Source organism: Odocoileus virginianus, chromosome 14, assembly GCF_023699985.2.
Source record: "Odocoileus virginianus isolate 20LAN1187 ecotype Illinois chromosome 14, Ovbor_1.2, whole genome shotgun sequence".
NCBI classification, from domain to species: domain Eukaryota; kingdom Metazoa; phylum Chordata; class Mammalia; order Artiodactyla; family Cervidae; genus Odocoileus; species Odocoileus virginianus.
This window is the reverse complement of record NC_069687.1, coordinates 28,608,345-28,627,991: the sequence shown is the minus strand read 5'-3', so window position 1 is coordinate 28,627,991 and position 19,647 is coordinate 28,608,345. Positions and strand designations below refer to the sequence as shown.

At 42.9% G+C, this 19,647-nt stretch overlaps 1 pseudogene; it reads left to right on the top strand.

Moving 5' to 3' along the window:
- The first annotated feature begins 9,091 nt into the window (after nucleotides 1–9,091).
- LOC139038240 (carboxypeptidase E pseudogene) lies at nucleotides 9,092–10,868 on the top strand (annotated as a pseudogene).
- Nucleotides 10,869–19,647: the final 8,779 nt, after the last annotated feature.

Here is a 19,647-nt window from a genome sequence, read left to right as displayed (position 1 = left end):
CAACTCTGGCTAAATTTATCAAAGATAAAGGGATTTGTTGAAAGGTTAGGTTAGTCCACAGAATTTAAGTGGCAGCTGACCAGAAAATCTTGAAAAGGATCAGAATCCAGGCAAAACCAGGAAATAACAGATGGCCTCTTAAGACCTCCATCATTGGCATGAATCAGCTTCAACTATTTTCAGTCCTTGTGTCACTCTGCTTCAAGCCTCAAATTCCAGGGAGAGTCTGACTGACATCATTTGGATCCCCTGTCCAGCCCCAGGCCAGGGGATAGGGGGTGGAGGAAGAACAGGGCATCGTGATTGGCAGTCCCACCAAGACTGAATTCCAGAAAGGAAAACAGAGGGACAGTAACCAAAAAAGGCTTCTCAGGTGCTAGTCTGGCAAATGTAAAGTATCTGCTGCAATGATTTTAACACATCTATGATCAGACAGAATGATTTATACACTTGAAAATATTCAAAGAATTGCACAATAGAGGCAATTCCTAAAGAAAGGGTCTGAAGCATTGAGAGTACTGCTTCTCCAAAGGACCACTTTTAATAAACTAAGCAAATGAAAGATTATAAACGAAATACTCTCCTGATCGTCTAATGTTGTCTTAAATTACTTTTACTGCAATGCTACTTCAATGCATGCCAACATAAAACTAGGGGTAAAAAATCCTTGGATTTATAGCACTTATAAAATTATAAAGCCACATCAAAGTTTAACATTCAATTCAAAGAAAACAACAAAGCAATAAAATTCAAATTACTCACATAAGATTTAACAGGTGCTATTTTTCTGAAGCTAAGCTGTGACAGGAACGCAGCACTGACTGCTATATTGTGGGTATTCTGGAGTTCAGCTCGGCTATGCCACTGCATGCCTTGTGATGACTCAATTCCCTCTTATTTATCCCTTCAATCCCCTGGGAAAGCTTGGGACAGCAGCACCAGGTCATTCCTTGGCCTTCGTTTGGTGTGAAAATATCTGTGCTCTTTTCTTATTAGCCCATGATAATTACAGCAGTGTTGCTGGATGTTAATGAATAAAAAACACAAATGTAAACAGAAGCATAGAAATTCTTGAGGGTACTCAGTTATGATCTGGTCACTCAGATGATCCATAATATGCTGATATTAAATTTTTGAGATACCTTAGAAATATAAGTGCAACTTTTAAACTGTCTAGTGGAGGGACTTCCCTGGTGGTCCAGGGGCTAAGACTCGATGCTCCCAATGCCAGGGACCAGGGTTTGATCGCAGCTCAGGGAGCTAGATCCCACATGCTGCAATAAGCGTTTGCATGCTCAGCTAAGATCCTGCATGCCACAATGAAGATTTTAGATCCAAAGTCCCAAAACTAAGACCCAGCATAGCCAAATAAAATAAATAAATATTTTTTAAAAAAAAACCTAACTAATGGAGAATCTGAGACTATGTCCTTGGAACCCCAGGAATCATGACCCTCCCCCCAGTCTGAGAAACAGTGGTTTAGGTCAATGGTATCATCCTTGGTATAAATGTGTACCCTCCTAAGACAAACCCTTTGAAGGGTATAACAATGGTTTGCTGCTATAAATTGCTAGGTATGTATTTGGTGTAAAATTTCCACATGCATTCTGATAGTTCTTAGGCCATTTTGATATTCTTTAAATGTATTTTAAAAAGAAAAATACCTTACAGCCTTCTGATAACCTCTTTTAAGTAGGGGAAAGATCTAATTTCCAAGCTTTTATGTATGTAAATATATTAATATATATTTGTCAAATTATATGAAAAAGCATGCAAATTGAGTTCACGAGCAGAGGTTAGTATTCAGATCACCCTTCTAATTATGAATTGCTAATAATTAGCTATTCTCCTGAGTAAATACACATGTGGGAAATTTTACTATCTAGTGACTATGAAACATGGTGTTTAATGTTGAAATATTTCTCATCCAGTAAGACTAAATGACATTCCGTTCTATTTAAAAAGATCAACTCAACATAACCAAATTTTGCATGCACTGACATTCTAAAAGTTACTTCAAATTATATGGCTGAGTTACACTAAGAACTACACCATCTTTTCAAAAAGGACAGAGCACTGATAGTTATTAAGAGATACTTTTATATGTGAGATAGGAGTGCCCCAAGAATATTGACATTTTGCATTATATTTCTAAAATAATCCCAAAAAATTATATATTAGCATGTTGTGGATTATTTGGTTGACCACTTGTGTTATAACAATGAGAAAGCTTTTGATTTTCACTGGTAAAATCTGACTCTTTAATTTATGATTATGCCTTATTTACAAGTGGATTGGAAACATGAACAGATACTACTGAGACTATTTCAGTGAAGAGTAACTCTCAGATCATCCATGTAGGAAAAGGCAATCTTGTGTGTACTGGTTCTAAAGGACAGCATGATTCTGATGACAGAATTATCAGTAGTCAAAATGCTAGGTTTGTGAAGAAAGTCTACACAGAAACCCCCTCTTAATATTTAGTTTCATTTCACAAAATACAGTTATCATTAACTTCCACAATCGGGTATTTAAAGGGTTTATCTTTAATAGGAGTACGTTCAGGGTAAAATGTTCTGTTGACATTTTATATCTCTGTATGAAAACTCCCTTGATGAAGTTGGTCATACTGAAAGAATGTAGGGTTGGGCAAGTTTATTTGCACAATTCAAAATGAATTAAGAGGTAGGTAATATCAAAAAAAAATTTTCTAGAGATTGCTATATTATCTATCACTTTTACAGTAGCTTATGAGTAAAAATTACAGTAACTTATAAGAGAAAATTAGATAATTTTTGAATATCAGAAAATCTCTGGATGATCCCTGGGCTAGCTGTGAGCTACAAGTGGAGGAAACATCCTGCTGAAAGTGTCAAGCTTGTCAGGGTCTTCATTTCCTATCTGGATACAAATCTGCTTACAAGCATCATGTGATGAAGTACAATGGGTGGGCTTTGAAACCTGCTAGGTCTGGGACTGAACATAGGCATTGACATTTATGAACTGTGTGGTGTAAGGCATGTTCTTAACCACTCAACTTGTTTCTTTATCCAGGTAAAAAGAGTGATAAGATTTACCTGTCAGAGTTAGATTACTAGGTTTTCTTTCTGGCTCTCTTATTGGCCTGCAATCTGACACATCATATGAATTCATCAAACCTATTTATCTTCAAGTGAAAATGAAGGTTTTAGTGGTTCTCAACAGAATGTTATTTCCTCCCATCCCGGGGTCATCTGGAAACATGTGGGGTGGTTTTTTTGTTGTTTAGTCATTCTGTTGTGTCTGACTCTTTTATGACCCCATGGGAGCCTGCTAAGCTCCTCTGTCCATGAGATTTCCAAGGCAAAAATACTGGAGTGGGATGCCATTTCCTTCTCCAGGGGATCTTCCCAAACCAGGAAGCAAACCTGCACTTCCTGAACTGGCAGGTGGAGTCTTTACCACTGAGTCACCAAGGAAGCCCTGCGGGTGGTTTGGGTTGTCACAAGAACTAAGGGAATCAAAAATGCTAAATGTCCCTGGAAATAGTTCCTAAAGCAACTCACTGTGCAAGGTAGAGGAACCTCACATTTAATGAGCACGGTCACAGGTTGTTGTTTAGTCGCTCAGTCGTGTCTGACTCTTTTGTGACCTCATGGACAGTAGCCTGCCAAGCTCCTCTGTCCATGGGATTTTCCAAGCAACATTACTGAAGGGGATTGCCATGCCCTCCTCCAGGGGATCTTCCCAACCCAGGGACCGGACCTGTGTCTCTTATGTAAGTCTCCTGCATTGGAAGTCGGGTTCTTTACCACTAGCACTACCTGGGACATTGCAAACCTCTGTGACGTATCCTATTTTTCTTAATATATAGATGATGAAATCTACCCATAGCTCCAAGGTTATTTTTTTTCCAGTCTAGGTGATGTGAATTACATATGTGTCTGCTTGTTTGTGTGTGTTTCCAAAATCACAGAAAAGGAGTACAACATAAAGATGAGAATCAAACACCACCTGTTCTGAATCCCTCTCCATCTGCCTTCAGGGCACAGAGCCCCGCACACCCCACCACCACACAAGGTTTCTGAAGTTTCTGCCTGTCAGCATCCAGGCCAGACTTATTCAAGGCCTGGAGAAAGAAGGACATTCTTCCCCCTCCTCTTAATGCTCCCACCTCCTTCCCCAGGACTAACCTCTTCTCAAGACAACTGGTGGTCAGACTGCCCATTCCTTTCAGGGGAGACTCCATCCTCTACCGCTGGGACTGGATGTTGTTCCTTAGCCCCAAAGACATCAGGACACACTCTAGATCAGTACATTTGCCAAGTGGGCTATTCTCTCTTCAACAACACCATGTGGGGTCCTTTGCTCCTAGCAAAGTTCCTTGACCTCGACACAGTCTCTCGTGTCTCTTACCGCACAAGGGAAGGGAAGGTGTGGCCCGTGTGTGCGCCCAAGCTCTTCAGGATCTCCACTCAAGTATGGTAGCAAGAACACATCGCTCCAATATCTGGAATATCATGTCCTGGGCCCAGACCTAGAAAGCCATCCCCTCCCTGGAGGGAAGAAAGTGGGGAGGCAGCCTGGCCCAGTAACAGCCCTTGTGTGGTGCTTCCAAGACGATTTACCCCACAGCCCTTCATCCCAGAGGAGGGTCTTTGCTCCACTTTTTATCACTAAGAGCTATTCTGACTGATTCTCCCCAGAGCACAGGGACAACTTTATACATTATCAGAAGACTGAAAATGACAGTTTTTCTAGTTTCAGCTCAAGTGTTGGAACATTGTAGGCTAGGATATCAAGCAGGATCACTTGTTCTAATCTAACAAATACACGCCGACTGCCCATCATGTACCCAGGTACAATGCCAAGGCTTAAAAGACAAAAATAGTTACTTAAGGAGAGCTTCAGACTCAGGAATAAACAAGTATGGAAATTCAGTCAGGAGTTCCTGGTAAACAAATTTTGGCAACAAACCTTGACTGCTCTCCATCTCTTTGGCGAGCCTGAGAGTTTTGATTCCAGTAAACCCAAGTCATTCCTGACGGGCATATTTAGATAAGGATGAGCAGGGGTGGAAGTGGGATTGTTGCGAACAATAAACAAAGGGGAATCACAGGGCATTTCTGCAGGGAGGATTCCAGGAAGATACAGGGAGCTGAGAGAAGCCTACTTCCTTGGGATTTTGCTCTGACATCATACAGAAGGAAGGAACTAAGACATAAGTAAGAGGGCTTGACAGCCAGGGCTAAGCAGAGGCAGGAGGTGCCCAGGAAGGCCAACAACATATCACGTCTTCAAATCAATGCTACTTTTTCAAATGGCTCAGTGATTATTGGGTGAGGTTAGGGCTAGGGGCTTTTCATTATTCAAGAGTACATGTAACTCCTCCTACTCCTCCTCCCCCTCCTTCTCTGCTTCCCTTCCCTTTCCTCCCAAGACTTTTAGGAGGCTTGTGCACCAGGAGAGGAAAGAGCCTCGGTGGCCCGGAGCAGGTGTCAGAGTTCAGCAAGGAGAACGCAGCACACACAGTCTGGGAGGAACCAGAGCTCTTGCTCAGAGAGTGGAGGGAGGAGGTGCCAGGTGGGGCACTGAGGCAAGGGTGAGAAGGATGTCCGTGTAGGAAGGCAGTCCAGCAAAGGATGTCCGCACACGGAGAGCCTCTGGCAAAGGCATGGTAGCTTGTATGCATACAGTAAGGTTGATCAAAGGAGCAAATAAAGTAAAGATAATGGAGCCTGGTTGTTTTGCAGAAGAGAGATGCAAATATGGAAAGGAATAAATGAACTCAATGGATGGATTGGAACTGGTGATATGGATGTGAAGTCACAGTTTTCAATAAATAGGTAGATATATCAATAGAGGGGGCTTCCATGGTAGTTCAGCTGGTAAAGATTCCATCTGCAAAGCAGGAGACCCTGGTTTGATTCCTGGGCCAGAAATATTCCCTGTAGAAGGGATAGGCTACCCACTCCTGTATTCTTGGGTTTCCCTGGTGGCTCAGATGGTTAAGAATCTGCCCGTATTGTGGGAGACCTGGGTTCTATCCTTGGTTTGGGAAGATCCCCTGGAGGAGGGCATGGCAACCCACTCCTGTATTCTTGCCTGGAGAATCTCCATGGACAGAGGAGCCTGGTGGGCTACAATCCATTAGGTCCCAAAGAGTAGGACATGACTGAGTGACTAAGCACAGCACTGCATAGCAATAAATACAGATAGAAGTGTATATACATATATATGTATATATATGAATAGTATTAAGAAGTGTGTGTGTGTATAGAGAGACAGACAGACAGACAAAAAACCTATCCGTTAAAAGGGCCTGGAGCAAAAACACCCCAATAGAAATGAGCACACCTAGGATTCTTGGATTCTAAACACCAGCCTCCACTAAAAGAAACCAAGACTCTGAGGAAACGGCAGCTCCAGGCTGGAGCGGGGAAAGTGGATGATAATCCTGGATCATCTTATGCTAGAAAAAGCAAGAAGTGTTCAAAGAATGAGGGGACGCCCAAAGGACACAAAATCCAGCTTGAATGGGGGCAAAACAGGAACAATGTATCAAGATAAATTATGGTAGTAATAGTTTATTACCCAAACATATATGCCCGTGTTCATATTGATAAAACAACCAGCGAATTATAAATTAGCAGGTACAGGTATTTACATAGTTTCAGACTCTCTCCCCACAAAATACTTATTAATTACAAAGGGTTTTCTCGGTGGTAAAGATTATCTCTGCTGCACTCGCAACTTTCCTGAGTGATTGTCCAAAATTATGTGTATGTGTGTATATGCGTGTGTGTGTGTATGTGTGTATATGCGTGTGTGTGCGTGTGTGTGTGTGTGTGTGTGTGTGTGTGTGTAGGCTTCCCAAGTGGCGCTAGTGATAAAGAACCAGCTTGCCAATGCAGGAGACATAAGAGATGCTGGTTTGACCCCTGGGTCAAGATTTCCCTGGAGGAGGGGATGGTAACCCACTCCAGTATTCTTGCCTGGAGAACCCCATGGACAGAGGAGCCTGGTGAGCTACAGTCCATAGGTTTTCCACAGAGTTGGACACAACTGAAGCAACTTAGCATGCATACATGTGTGTGTGTGTGTTATATTGCTATATTAGGTATGTGTGTATTATATTTCTAAAGTACATGTAGAAACACTAAATCAACTCTATTCGAAACAGAGACAATGGTCTGAACAAATTCAACAAAGACTTGTCCAGGTTTTATTTCCTTTTGGAATTTTCTAATCCTAGCTGATTATTGGGAGGTGTATTAAATAAAAGAAATTCATCATGCATTCCATCCACAGGAAGTTCCAAGTGCCATGCTTTATGAGTTTCAGAATTCCTGTTGCCTGGGACTGCTGATGTTCCACTGACTGGATGAGCTTGCAGAGGGACATTGCAAAAATATTTAGGAGACATAGCTTGGCGCTATTTTACTTCTACTCAAGGGTGCCATCTGTGTGCAGAACCAATTTACCATTGTATCACTACATTGTCATGCTGCGTGAACCCTGTATGGATCACTGGCCCAAGTACATGCCTGCCTCACCACCCCGCCCCAGTCCCTGCTGGGGACATCATGGTTGGAACCTCTCTGGGTGAGTGGGAGAAATGACTCAACAGTCCTGACTCTAAGACTATTTGAGTGGACATGCAGAAACAGATGCCAAAAAAATGCCTCTTATAGTACATGCTGTCTCAGCAAACCCAAACACATTTGCATACTTACTGTTGCAAATGCAGAGGAAAGAGACACTTACAAGATTCTATCAAGCAAGGGGTTGCACATTTAAATTGTTTACAGCATATTTACTATTTTAAGATCTGTATAAAACATTATAGATAATCCCTCTTAGAGCTGCCATGTATGGTTGGGTAGGTTGCATACTGCACAAGGGCATATGGCCAGTTCCAGTCGTGTCCACCCAGAGAAAAAGATACATTTCAAATTTTTCACAGAGGAGCATTATCTTTACTGCTCTAGAGAGCAACAACAAGATGTATAAGAACAGTTGTATGTTCACTTCTGACTACACTCTCTCAACTCTCAAAATCTTGTTTTTCAACTCTAAATTCTCCTTTCCTACAAAGTGCCAAGAATCTCACCCTTGTAATTTGGGAGAATTGGAGAAATAGATACTTTCAGAGTAAAGACTGTACGTAGTACCAGATGACTAGAGAACAGGCAGGAAGACTGGATTAAATTTCTAAATGACACTTACTTTTATATTTGCTGGTAGCATTTGGTTTTTTTTTTTTTTTTTTTTTTAGATTATATTTTTTTGGCTGTGCCACTCAGCTTACAAGGATCTTCGTTCTGGTAGCATTTTGTATAAGACAGAAATGTAGAACTGGTAAGGTTGGATTCTCATCTTAGTATCTGGATAAAGTCACATTCAAATTTGAATATTATCAGGGTGAAGAAATTCTGAATTCCATATAAAAATTTTATCTAGCATATGTCTACATCCAATTCCATGGAGAAAATTATTATCTGTTACATAAGTCCCTGGGGGGAAAATTCTGGAACACTGATCCTGCTAAAGCAAGTCCTTGCAGTAATTACCATACTAGCAAGGTCTTCAGTAAGAATCACTATAGATAGAGAAATTCCCTTTACACCCCTTTTCATGCAGAATTTTGTACAAAAGGAAAACAGGAGAATACATTCTCACTAACCACACTGTTTAGAAAGACAAATAGGCAAATTACTAAATATATAATAATTGAAGAGTTGACATTTGATTATCAGATCAATATTTAAACAGGGTAAAGTGTTGAAAAACTGAATCATTCATTGGCTCAGTATGTAGCCTGACTCCATGATGGAACTAGTTCAAATTTCTTTTTAACATTTTATTATAGAAAAAGAAAACTGGGGAGGTAAGAAAGGCCAACCTGCACTTTAATAAATCAGGGGTGGCGGGACAGAGAGGGACCTCTTGATCTCTCTCAGGGCCAAGAAGGAGCCTGAGCAGTCAGGCCGGCTCCCCGCAGACAGGGAGGCCTGGCCTACTGCAATCCATGGGGTCGCAAAGAGTTGGACACGACTGAGCGAGTGAACTGAACTGAAAGAAAACCAGGCATCCCCAATTGAAGAACTTAGCACTTTTCTATATATGGTGAGCCTGAATTTAAATACATTGGGAATATGCATGGCAATGAAGCTGTTGGACGGGAGCTGCTCATTTTTCTGGCCCAGTACCTGTGCAATGAGTACCAAAAAGGGAATGAGACAATTGTCCAGCTGATCCACAACACCCGAATCCACATCATGCCCTCCCTGAACCCGGATGGCTTTGAAAAGGCAGCATCTCAGCTTGGTGAGCTGAAGGACTGGTTCGTGGGTCGAAGCAATGCCCAGGGAATAGATCTGAACCGGAACTTTCCCGACCTAGACAGAATAGTTTATGTTAATGAGAAAGAAGGTGGTCCAAATAATCATCTGTTGAAAAATCTGAAGAAAATTGTGGATCAAAACACAAAGCTTGCTCCTGAGACGAAGGCTGTCATTCATTGGATTATGGATATTCCTTTTTTGCTCTCAGCCAATCTTCATGGAGGAGACCTTGTGGCCAATTATCCATATGATGAGACACGGAGCGGCAGTGCTCACGAATACAGCTACTGCCCAGACGACGACATCTTCCAAAGCTTAGCTCGGGCGTACTCATCCTTCAACCCCCCGATGTCGGACCCAGATCGGCCCCCATGTCGCAAGAATGATGACGACAGCAGCTTTGTAGAAGGAACGACCAATGGTGCTGCATGGTACAGCGTGCCTGGAGGAATGCAAGATTTCAATTACCTCAGCAGCAACTGCTTTGAGATCACTGTGGAGCTTAGCTGTGAAAAGTTTCCACCTGAAGAGACTTTGAAGAACTACTGGGAAGATAACAAAAACTCCCTCATTAGCTACATTCAGCAGATACACCGAGGAGCTAAAGGATTTGTCCGAGATCTTCAGGGTAACCCAATTGCCAATGCCACCATCTCTGTGGAAGGAATAGACCATGATGTCACATCTGCAAAGGATGGTGATTACTGGAGATTGCTCGTTCCTGGAAACTATAAACTTACAGCCTCAGCACCAGGCTATCTGGCAATAGCAAAGAAAGTTGCAGTTCCTTATAGTCCTGCTGTCAGGGTTGATTTTGAACTGGAGTCATTTTCTGAAAGGAAAGAAGAAGAGAAGGAAGAATTAATGGAATGGTGGAAGATGATGTCAGAAACTTTAAATTTTTAAGAAGGCTTCTAATTAATTGCTTTTAATCTATATAATGTATGTAGTATGATGTAATGTGGCCATTTTCTTTTAGATTTTGTGCAGTTAATATTTAACATTGATTATTTTTTGATCATTTAAATATTAATAAACATTACTTAAAATAGACTCTTAGGTTAAAATATAAGAACGTGGTCTATAACATTCTTTTTCCTATATATGTGATACAGAGTACTGTAGAAGAAATTTAAGTGATTTTGCCATTTTAGGCTTAGATACAATATTCCATGTGTTATTTACAGTACAGAACTTTTTGAGTAATTCTAGCTTTTAAAAATTAGTGAGTCCACTTATGGTTGCCATAGGGGAAGAAGGGATAGGGAGTCTGGGATCAGCATGTACACACTGCTGTATTTAAAATGGATAACCAACAAGGTCCTATTGTATAGTACAGAAAACTCTGCTTAGTGTTATCTGGCAGCCTGGAGGGGAGGGATATTTGGGAGAGAATGGATACACGTATATACATGATTGAGTCCCTTTGCCATACACCCAAAACTGTCACAACATTGGTAATTGGCTGTACTCTAAAATAAAGTAAAAAACTTTAAAAATCCTAGAAAAAAAAAAAGTAAGGAAAATGTATTTGAAAAAGCATCTGTGCAATGGATAGAGGGGGAGAATAAACAAGGGGTACTTTGACATGATAAAAGCTAAAAGCAAAAAAAAAGAAAAAGAAAAAATAGTGAGTCCTTTTAATTAATGTATTTGGTGAGAGTGTCACATAATGAATGCCACTGGAAAGGTCAACAGCTACAGCTTGAGTTGTGAACACTATACTGCAAGACTTAAACAGTCCTATATTAATCATCATTGTGTATTGTACTGTCTAGCTATAGGAGTATGATCTTGTTAATGCATTCTTGATGGGAATAAAATGTAAATGTTTAGTGAGAAGTTTTACGAAAGAAGTGGAAATTGATTTCTTGCTGTATACATTGGCGCAATAGTGTTATATTATTCAATGTGCTAACACTACTTCAAAGTGTAGGGTTTCTCTTGGTTGTAGATTGTCCCAGAATTGCATTCTGAATGAATAAAGATTTTAAAAAATCAAAAAAAAAAAAAAGAAAGAAAACTGATTCATTAGAAAAGACCCTGATGCTGGGAAAGATTGAAGGAAAGAGGAGAAGGGGATGACAGAGGATGAGATGGTTGGATGGCATCACCAACTCGATGGACATGAATTCGAGCAAGTTCCCTGAGTTGGTGATGCACAGGGAAGCCTGGCGTGCTGCAGGCCATGGGGTCGCAAAGAGTCAGACACAACTGAGCAACTGAACTGAACTGATAAAAAAAAAAGTTGCTTTCAAAAATAACCCAAATGACTAATTATGTCTTATTCTTAAAATTTTTAATTATTGCTCTATTATTAAATGTTTTAAAATATACAGAGGAGCATAGAGAATAATAAACCCATGGTCCCAACCACTTAGCTATAACAAATATTTTCATTTTGCCATTTTCACTTGGAACCCAGTTCCATTTAGAAGCTGGGGTGCTTCCATACCAAACATAATTTTACACTTGTACCTCCTATGACCAGAAACAATATAATTCTATAACTTGGGGTTTTTTCACTTTACATCATATTTTAAACATTTTCCCATATCAATATGCATACTTCTGTCTACGGCCATACCACCCTGAACGCGCCCAATCTTGTCTGATCAATATGCATACTTCTAAGCCATTCATGCTGATCACTATAGGGTATAGCGATAATTTATGTGTCCATTCTGCTGCTGAAGGAAATTTTAGTTATTTTCAGTTTTTCACTGTTACAGACAAGACTTTGGTAAATATTCTCATGCATTTTTCCTGGAACACAGCCATGAGAGTTTTTCCAGAGAGATTTGTCCATCCCATTTGCTTTTCCATAAAGCTTGCTTAAGTATAGCAATTTATATGGCTGTAGCTAGAGACCAGAAGTTGCTGAGAAATTCTCCCCTTCCTGGAGGAAAACTCAATGGTCAGGGAAGGTCGGGGCGCTTAGGGCCTCTCCCACATGCAACGGCTCTTACAGAAGCGCCCCTCACTCGGGAAACAGCACGGCCCTTCTAGCCCCATCCTCCCAAACAAGGAGACCTCATACGTCCAGGGTGTGCAGCTCTCATCCTGCAAGCACCCAGAAAGGTGCTTCTAAAATCTGGAACAGACCAATGGAAGCACCATGACAATGACAGGTGTACGTGACCAACAGCCAGAGCTGTCTGGAGGTTTACAGGGGAATATGACAGCTGTGGCACTCTCACTAACGCCCCTCCCCAAAGAGGTCCATTTCTAATCCCCAGACACTGTCAATGTGCTTTCTCACACAGCAGAACGGATTTTGCAGGTATGACTAAGTGAGGAACGTTGAGAAGATGTGATTATCATGGATTATAAAGGTCTGGGGCCCAAGGTAATCACAAAGGTCCTTAAAAGATGGAGGCAGGAGATTCAGAGTTAGACACTGGAAGATGCTGGGCTGCTGGCTTTGAAGATGGAGGAAGGGGCCACAAATCAAAGAATGCAGGCAGCCTCTAGATGCTGAAAAGGACAAAGAAGGGGAGCCTCCCTGAGAACCCAAAGAAGGAACACAGCCCTGCCCAAACCTCGATTTCAGTCCAGTGACTTTTAGCCTGTTCTCACTTCTGTCCTCCAGAACCATGAGATAATAAATTCATGTTTTTTTGTCCCCCCAGGTCTTCTGAGTTTGTGATAACTGATCACAGCAGCAGTATGAAACGATCAACTGACAAATGTGGAACAAAAATCACAAACAGGAGGACCCCACTCCCTACTGATCCTGACAGCAAAGCGGCTGACGCAAAGACTGCCCTGGAGACTTCCAGGCAGAACCGGAGCCACCGTCACCAAGCGTCCCGTGTGTGGGGCTCTCTGGTATTTGACAACCCATGCCTGCAAGTGGTCCGTGGTGACCTTTAGATGAGTGGGCATAGATGGCTGAAGAAAATCAGAGTGCGGTTTGTGCTGACTCTCCCTCATAAGAACTGGAGGAAAGTCTCTTTGGTATCACTTGGCTCCCTAAGTCAGTCCCAGATTTTGAAATCTGAGGCATTGTTCCCTGCCTCCTTGTCTACATTTGAGGACTGACCTCAGGCGCCTGGGGTCCAGCCCAAGTGGGCATGTCCAAACCTGGCTTTGGGCAGCCTGTTACCTGCTCACCAAGATTAGACCTCTGCATGCTGACTCCTGGCCTGTTTTCTCTGACATGTCTGTGTTTCATGACAAAGTTGGATCTTGCTGCCTCATTCCCTGGACTTCTGGCCTGGTTTTGTCTGTCCTCCAGCTTGGCCTGACCCCCAAGACCTGGCCCTTGACCTGAAAGTCTCACCTTATTCTAACTCCATGGCTTTCATACAAAGCACCCTTCCCAGCTAGTTTCTTCTACCTGCTTAGTTTAGCGGCCCTGATCAAAGGAGGATATTTCTCTCTGAAACCTGAAGAGGAGCTGCAATGAGCTAACAAGCTACTCCGGTGCCTAGAAATATGTGGGCCACTCTACATATATCTCCCCTGTGATCTTAAAAGACTGAAGGGTGTGTCAGAGCTCGGAATATCAGTGCCTCAGTCCTCCTCTGGAAAACACACCTTCTTTTAGAGAACTGCTCCCATCACCCGATAAGGACCCTGTTGACATAGCGGGTGTGGCTAATTGTAGTTCTCCACTCTCCTGGTCACAGTATTGGCACGTGAGCTGAGCTCATTAGAACACCCCACACTCCTGTCCCCACATCGGGCACCTGACCTCAAGTCAGGGACTAGTCAGAATGCTTCTGCAGAAGGTTCTTTAATAGAACATTAAGGGGGAGGAGCCTTTTGTAGGAAGCAGGTAAGAGGGCAATCTCAGAGGTGGGAGCCGGGTCTCTAATCTCATGGAGAGAGCTGAAGAGAATGAAAGAGGCTCAAGGATACAAGAGTCATACAGAGAGAATAAACTTTAACAGCATTTAAGTCCCTGAAGACTCACAATGAATAGCGGTTCCAAGTGTGGGCTTGGAGTCAGACTGCCGGGTTACCTCTGGGACGCAACGTCTCTGAACCTGATTTTCCACTTTTGTAAAAAGAAGATAATACTTGTCCTTAACTCATGGGGTCGTGGTGAGGCTGAACAAATTATGAACCTGTTGAATGGTGCCTGGCACACGGTCACTTCACAATAAATACTACCATAAGCTGCCCCAGTCAGCATGAGGCTGCCACCACCTGTGTCCTGCCTTTGATTCGGTTCCCCGAGCTATTGGTTCCTAAGCTGATGTTTGATCTCTATCATTTGCAATGTGAAGAACACTGAGGAATATAAGTCATTATTTCCCTGAATTTCTGAATTCCATGAGATGCTCTAGGAGAAAAATTTTCCATCAGTTCAGGTCAGTCACTCAGTCGTGTCCGACTCCTTGCGACCCCATGAATCGCAGCATGCCAGGCCTCCCTGTCCATCACCAACTCCCGGAGTCCACCCAAACCCATGTCCATCGAGTCGGTGATGCCATCCAGCCATCTCATCCTCTGTCGTCCCCTTCTCCTCCTGCCCCCAATCCTTCCCAGCATTAGGGTCTTTTCCAATGAGTCAACTCTTCACATGAGGTGGACAAAATTTTCCATAGTTGCCCCAAATTTGGTCAACTCTGGGATATTCGTTGTGCTTTGTCTATTGCTCTCCCTCTGTGATAGTCTCATTCTACTGTAATATATTAAAGGCTCTGAGTGACCCTATAATTAAAAAGTCAGTTGAACTTTTTTCAACTCAGCACCTCCCAAACTTATTTAACTTTCACTCCCTTTTCCCTTCCTGTGACATTTTTTCCCTTATCCTACTAAAGTAGTGGAATACGCTTGTATGTAAGGAACAGTACATAAAGATGAGAAAACTGAAGAATCTGCTGAGTAGCAAGTTGAACACAGGACTACTTAAATCTAAAATGTATGCTATTTCTGCAGTTCTGTGCGCGCACACACACACACACACACACACACACACACACAAGTATCGTTAAATCATAAGGAAGTTAAATGTTAGACGTTCTAGTTGTAAGTTGACTTTTCCATTTTAAGTGTTACTTTCCTGGAGAACAGAGTTTTAAGTACTTGTTCTTGCAGATCTGTATATACCATGCAAAATTAAGTAGGATTAAACCCTTTTAAGACAATTTTGAATAAAGATTATATGAGACCCAGAACGACCTCTCTTTTGAAAAATGGCAAGAAAGATGGTTTTCGTTTTCTGGTTGGCAGAGCCAATTGTGGAAGAAATAGTCACTTGGGAGATGTTTTCACTATAGCTCATGCTCTCAGTACCTTTGTCTTCATTTGTAGGATGGCCAAATTATTACACAAGTACTCACATTTCCCTCTGGGCTGAATCAAGCTTCTGATTACTCAAAGCTGTGTGTCTTGAACTGTAGGTCATATCTGGGCAATGGATATTATTATCGTTACCATTTTTATTGTTGTGGATTCATAGTGTTGAACCCTAAGAATTGCCAGCAGGAACTTTGGGACCAAGGGAGAGACTTGCTTCCCTCTGGAAGCCTTACACTCTAAATTAGACTGAGTTGTATAACAGTTTTAGGAATCTGATATGGGACTTGCCAAATTTCATGGCTTCAGGCACACGGAATGCACATCCCTGTTCCAGGGAGGCTAAATATTTTTCCAAATCAGTAGATAAAACAAACTCCCTGACCTCAACTTACTGCCTGGCGCCCGGAGTCCTGAGTAGCTGATGAGGAGTGCCTGTCTGCTATCAAGTGACAGGACATACTCAGACTGGCTCCTGCCCTCGGGACCTCGTGGTACCTGATCCTGTCTCCATCTTCGGAGTTAACATTTTGGCCACAACTTCAAGATCTAAGTCCAGAGGGCAATGGGCCAGGGTGAGATACCATTAAATGCCATTGAACCAGCCTTGAAGGGCAACTGTGACTTCTTGGGGCATGAGGCAATGTGCTGCCACTGGGGGCCGGTGAAAGCCGGGGATTGCAGACCCCGGGAAGATCACTTCTTGAACGTCATATCTGAAGTGGAGAGGTAGCCACACCACTGTCTCGAGTAAATATGATGCACAGGTTTTAGACCTTACAGAAGCCAACCAAGCAGGGAGTAAATCCATCCAAGGGAACCTGAAGCTTCTGGCCTGAGACTTGGTGGGGGCGGATTCCGTAACTACTCGACAGTGACATCTGCTGGCTGAGTTAGGCACTGCCACCTCCCGGACAAAACGGAATGAGCTGAGATCTCTGAAGACTCAAACGAATGTTAAATGAGGCGGGTAGGGGGAGTTCCCATGGGTGGTAAGACAGAGAGAAAGAGGTGTGGGGGCGGGGGGAAGGGAAAAAGACATAGCAGAAGGAAGATGGCGGAGATTTTAAAACATGGCAACCCATTCCAGGATTCTTGCCTGGAGAATCCCTATGGACAGAGGAGCCTGACGGGCTATAGTCCGTGGGGTCACAAAGAGTAGGACACGACTGAGCGACTAAGCACATAGAGAGTCACAGACAGTAAAAATTCATCTCATAATATCACCAAAGCCCTGGAGTCTTTTCCAAGAGAGATGCTGGCCCTGCTAGCCTCTGTACCAGAACCTATGTTCATCAGCTCATTCCGGGGCTTCCCTGGTGGTTCAGAGAGTAAAGAATCTGCCTGCCAATGCAGAAGACACTGGTTTGATCCCTGTGTTGGGACGATCCCCTGCAGAAGGAAATGGCCACCTACTCCAGTATTCTTGCCTGGGAAATCCCAGGGACAGAGGATCCTGACAGGCTACAGTCCACAGGGTCGCAGAGAGTCAGACGCAACTTAGCAACTAAACAACAACCGCTCATTCTAGTGGTACTTACTTTGAGGTTTTTCCTCCCAGTCATTTTCATTTGCCTTTCAGATTCTTCTGCCTTTACATCAATGTACAGATGCCTGTTTTTCTCCCCACCTTCTCCTCTTCCTACCCCCAGTTCAGTTCAGTTCATTTCAGTCACTCAATCATGTCCAACTCTTTGCGATCCCGTGGACTGCAGCACACCAGGCTTCCCTGTCCGTCACCAACTACCGGAGCTTGCTCAAACTCATGTCCATTGAGTCAGCGATGCCATCCAACCATCTCATTCTTTGTCTTCCCCTTCTCTTCCTGCCTTCAATCTTTCCCAGCATCTTTTCCAATGAGCCAGTTCTTCGCATCAGGTGGCCAAAGTATTGGAGTTTCAGCTTCAGCATCAGTACTTCCAATGAATATTCACGACTGATTTCCTTCAGGATTGACTGGTTTGATCTCCTTGCAGTCCAAGGGACTCTCAAGAGTCTTCTCCAACACCACAGTTCAAAAGCATCAATTCATTGGCGCTACAGCTTTCTTTATAGTCCAACTCTCACATCCATACACGACTACTGGATAAACCTTAGCTTTGACTAGACAGACCTTTTTAATACAGGGTGAGGGAGGTGGGTTGTGGGGTGTGTGATAAGCTCATGGCACTCTTCTGATTGGCTGGAGGTGAGGCAATTAAGAGTCAAAACCATCAACCTTCTGGTTTCAACTGGACTGGAGTCTACATGCTTGTGTACAGTATGCAGTTAACTTCTCCTACCTCGTGGGGGTTTCTGTATCTGCAAAACAGCTCAAAGGACATGGCTCACAATATTATGTATTGGCCTTGAGGAGGAACAAAAGGCCCTTGACTTTGTAAATGGCTAAGCTATTGTTATTTTGTCTTGCTTGACTATTTTCCTTTCTTTTTGCCTTTTCTTACATCTCTGATTAAACTTACTCTGAAAACTCAGGGAAGGCCTGGGAGGCTAAAGTTTTTCTATAGACAAGAGGCATGCAAAGGACATAGGGGGAGAGGGATTCTGTTCCTAGAAGGCCCCATACGGTTCTGCTCAACCACAACCTCACATCCTACTTCATATCACAGTGGATCAGTTAGCAACTCAGGTCCCAAAGGACACATAACCCCACATCATTCCAAACTGCTCTAAACCACATAGCCACTCTTCTCCTCACCAAGACCACTAAACTGGCCCCACTTCTGATGTGGGCTCCTTCAGGGCACTGTTCACCCCACTGCAGGTCCTGGCAATTCACCTCTGATGGCTAGGAGGGCAGCCCTTCCCACTGCATCCTTTAGGACCTACCTGGTACACCACTACCCATACAGGTGACTTTGTCGCTAGTTCAATTCAGTTCAGTCGCTCAGTCGTGTCCGACTCTTTACAACTCCATGAGCCGTAGCAAGCCAGGCCTCCCTGTCCATCACCAACTCCTGGAGCCCACCCAAACTTGTGTGCATTGAGTCAGTGATGCCATCCAACCATCTCATCCTCTGTTGTCCCCTTCTCCTCCTGCCCTCAATCTTTCCCAACATCAGGGTCTTTTCAAATGAGTCAACTCTTTGCCTCAGGTGGCCAAAGTATTGGAGTTTCAGCTTCAACATCAGTCCTTTCAATGAACACCCAGGACTGATTTCCTTTAGGATGGACTAGTTGGATCTCCTTGTAGTCCAAGGGACTCTCAAGAGTCTTCTCCAACACTACAGTTCAAAAGCATTGATTCTTCGGCACTCAGCTTTCTTTATAGCCCAACTCTCACATCCATACGTGACTACTGGAAAAACCAGAGCCTTGACTAGATGGACCTTTGTTGACAATGTAATGTCTCTGCTTTTTACTATGCTGTATAGGTTGGTCATAACTTTCCTTCCAAGGAGTAAGCGTCTTTTTAGTCGCTAAGTTGTGTCCAACTCTTGCGACCCCATGGACTATAGCCCACCAGCTCCTCCACAAGCAAGAATACTGGAGTGGGTTGCCATTTCCCTCTCCAGGAGTTCTTTCCGACCCAAGGATCGAACCCAGGTCTTCTGCACTGCAGGCAGATTCTTTACCAACTGAGCTACCAGGAAAGCCCATACAGGGAGCCCTTGATAAATGCTTACTGTAGGAATGAATGATTGAGAGGCTTGTTTTAATTCTAGGACATCAAGGCATTGAAAAGGTTTTGCTCATAGCTATTGCAAGACCCAAATACTCAAAACTGAAAACATGGAAATTAAACATTTCTGCAGAAAAACTGAATCTCTCTTCCTGGCCTTTTCTATCATTGTTTGTTAGAAAACAAAAACAAACAACAACCATAAAAATTCCTTTTGGAAATTCATCTCGACTAAGCTCACAACACAATGCTCTAAGTTTCTGTAATTTTCTGTTTAAGGAATTCAGCGAGTTTAAGTCCTTCAAAATGCTCAAAGATGACTCCTGTGCACAAGGGTCAGAAGTTGACTCATAAGTTGGCATCATCTCCCAGAACTCAGACCAGGGACCTGCTTTGAAGGATCACTGCAGAACACTAAAAATTATAGCATCAATTGATTCAGGAAAA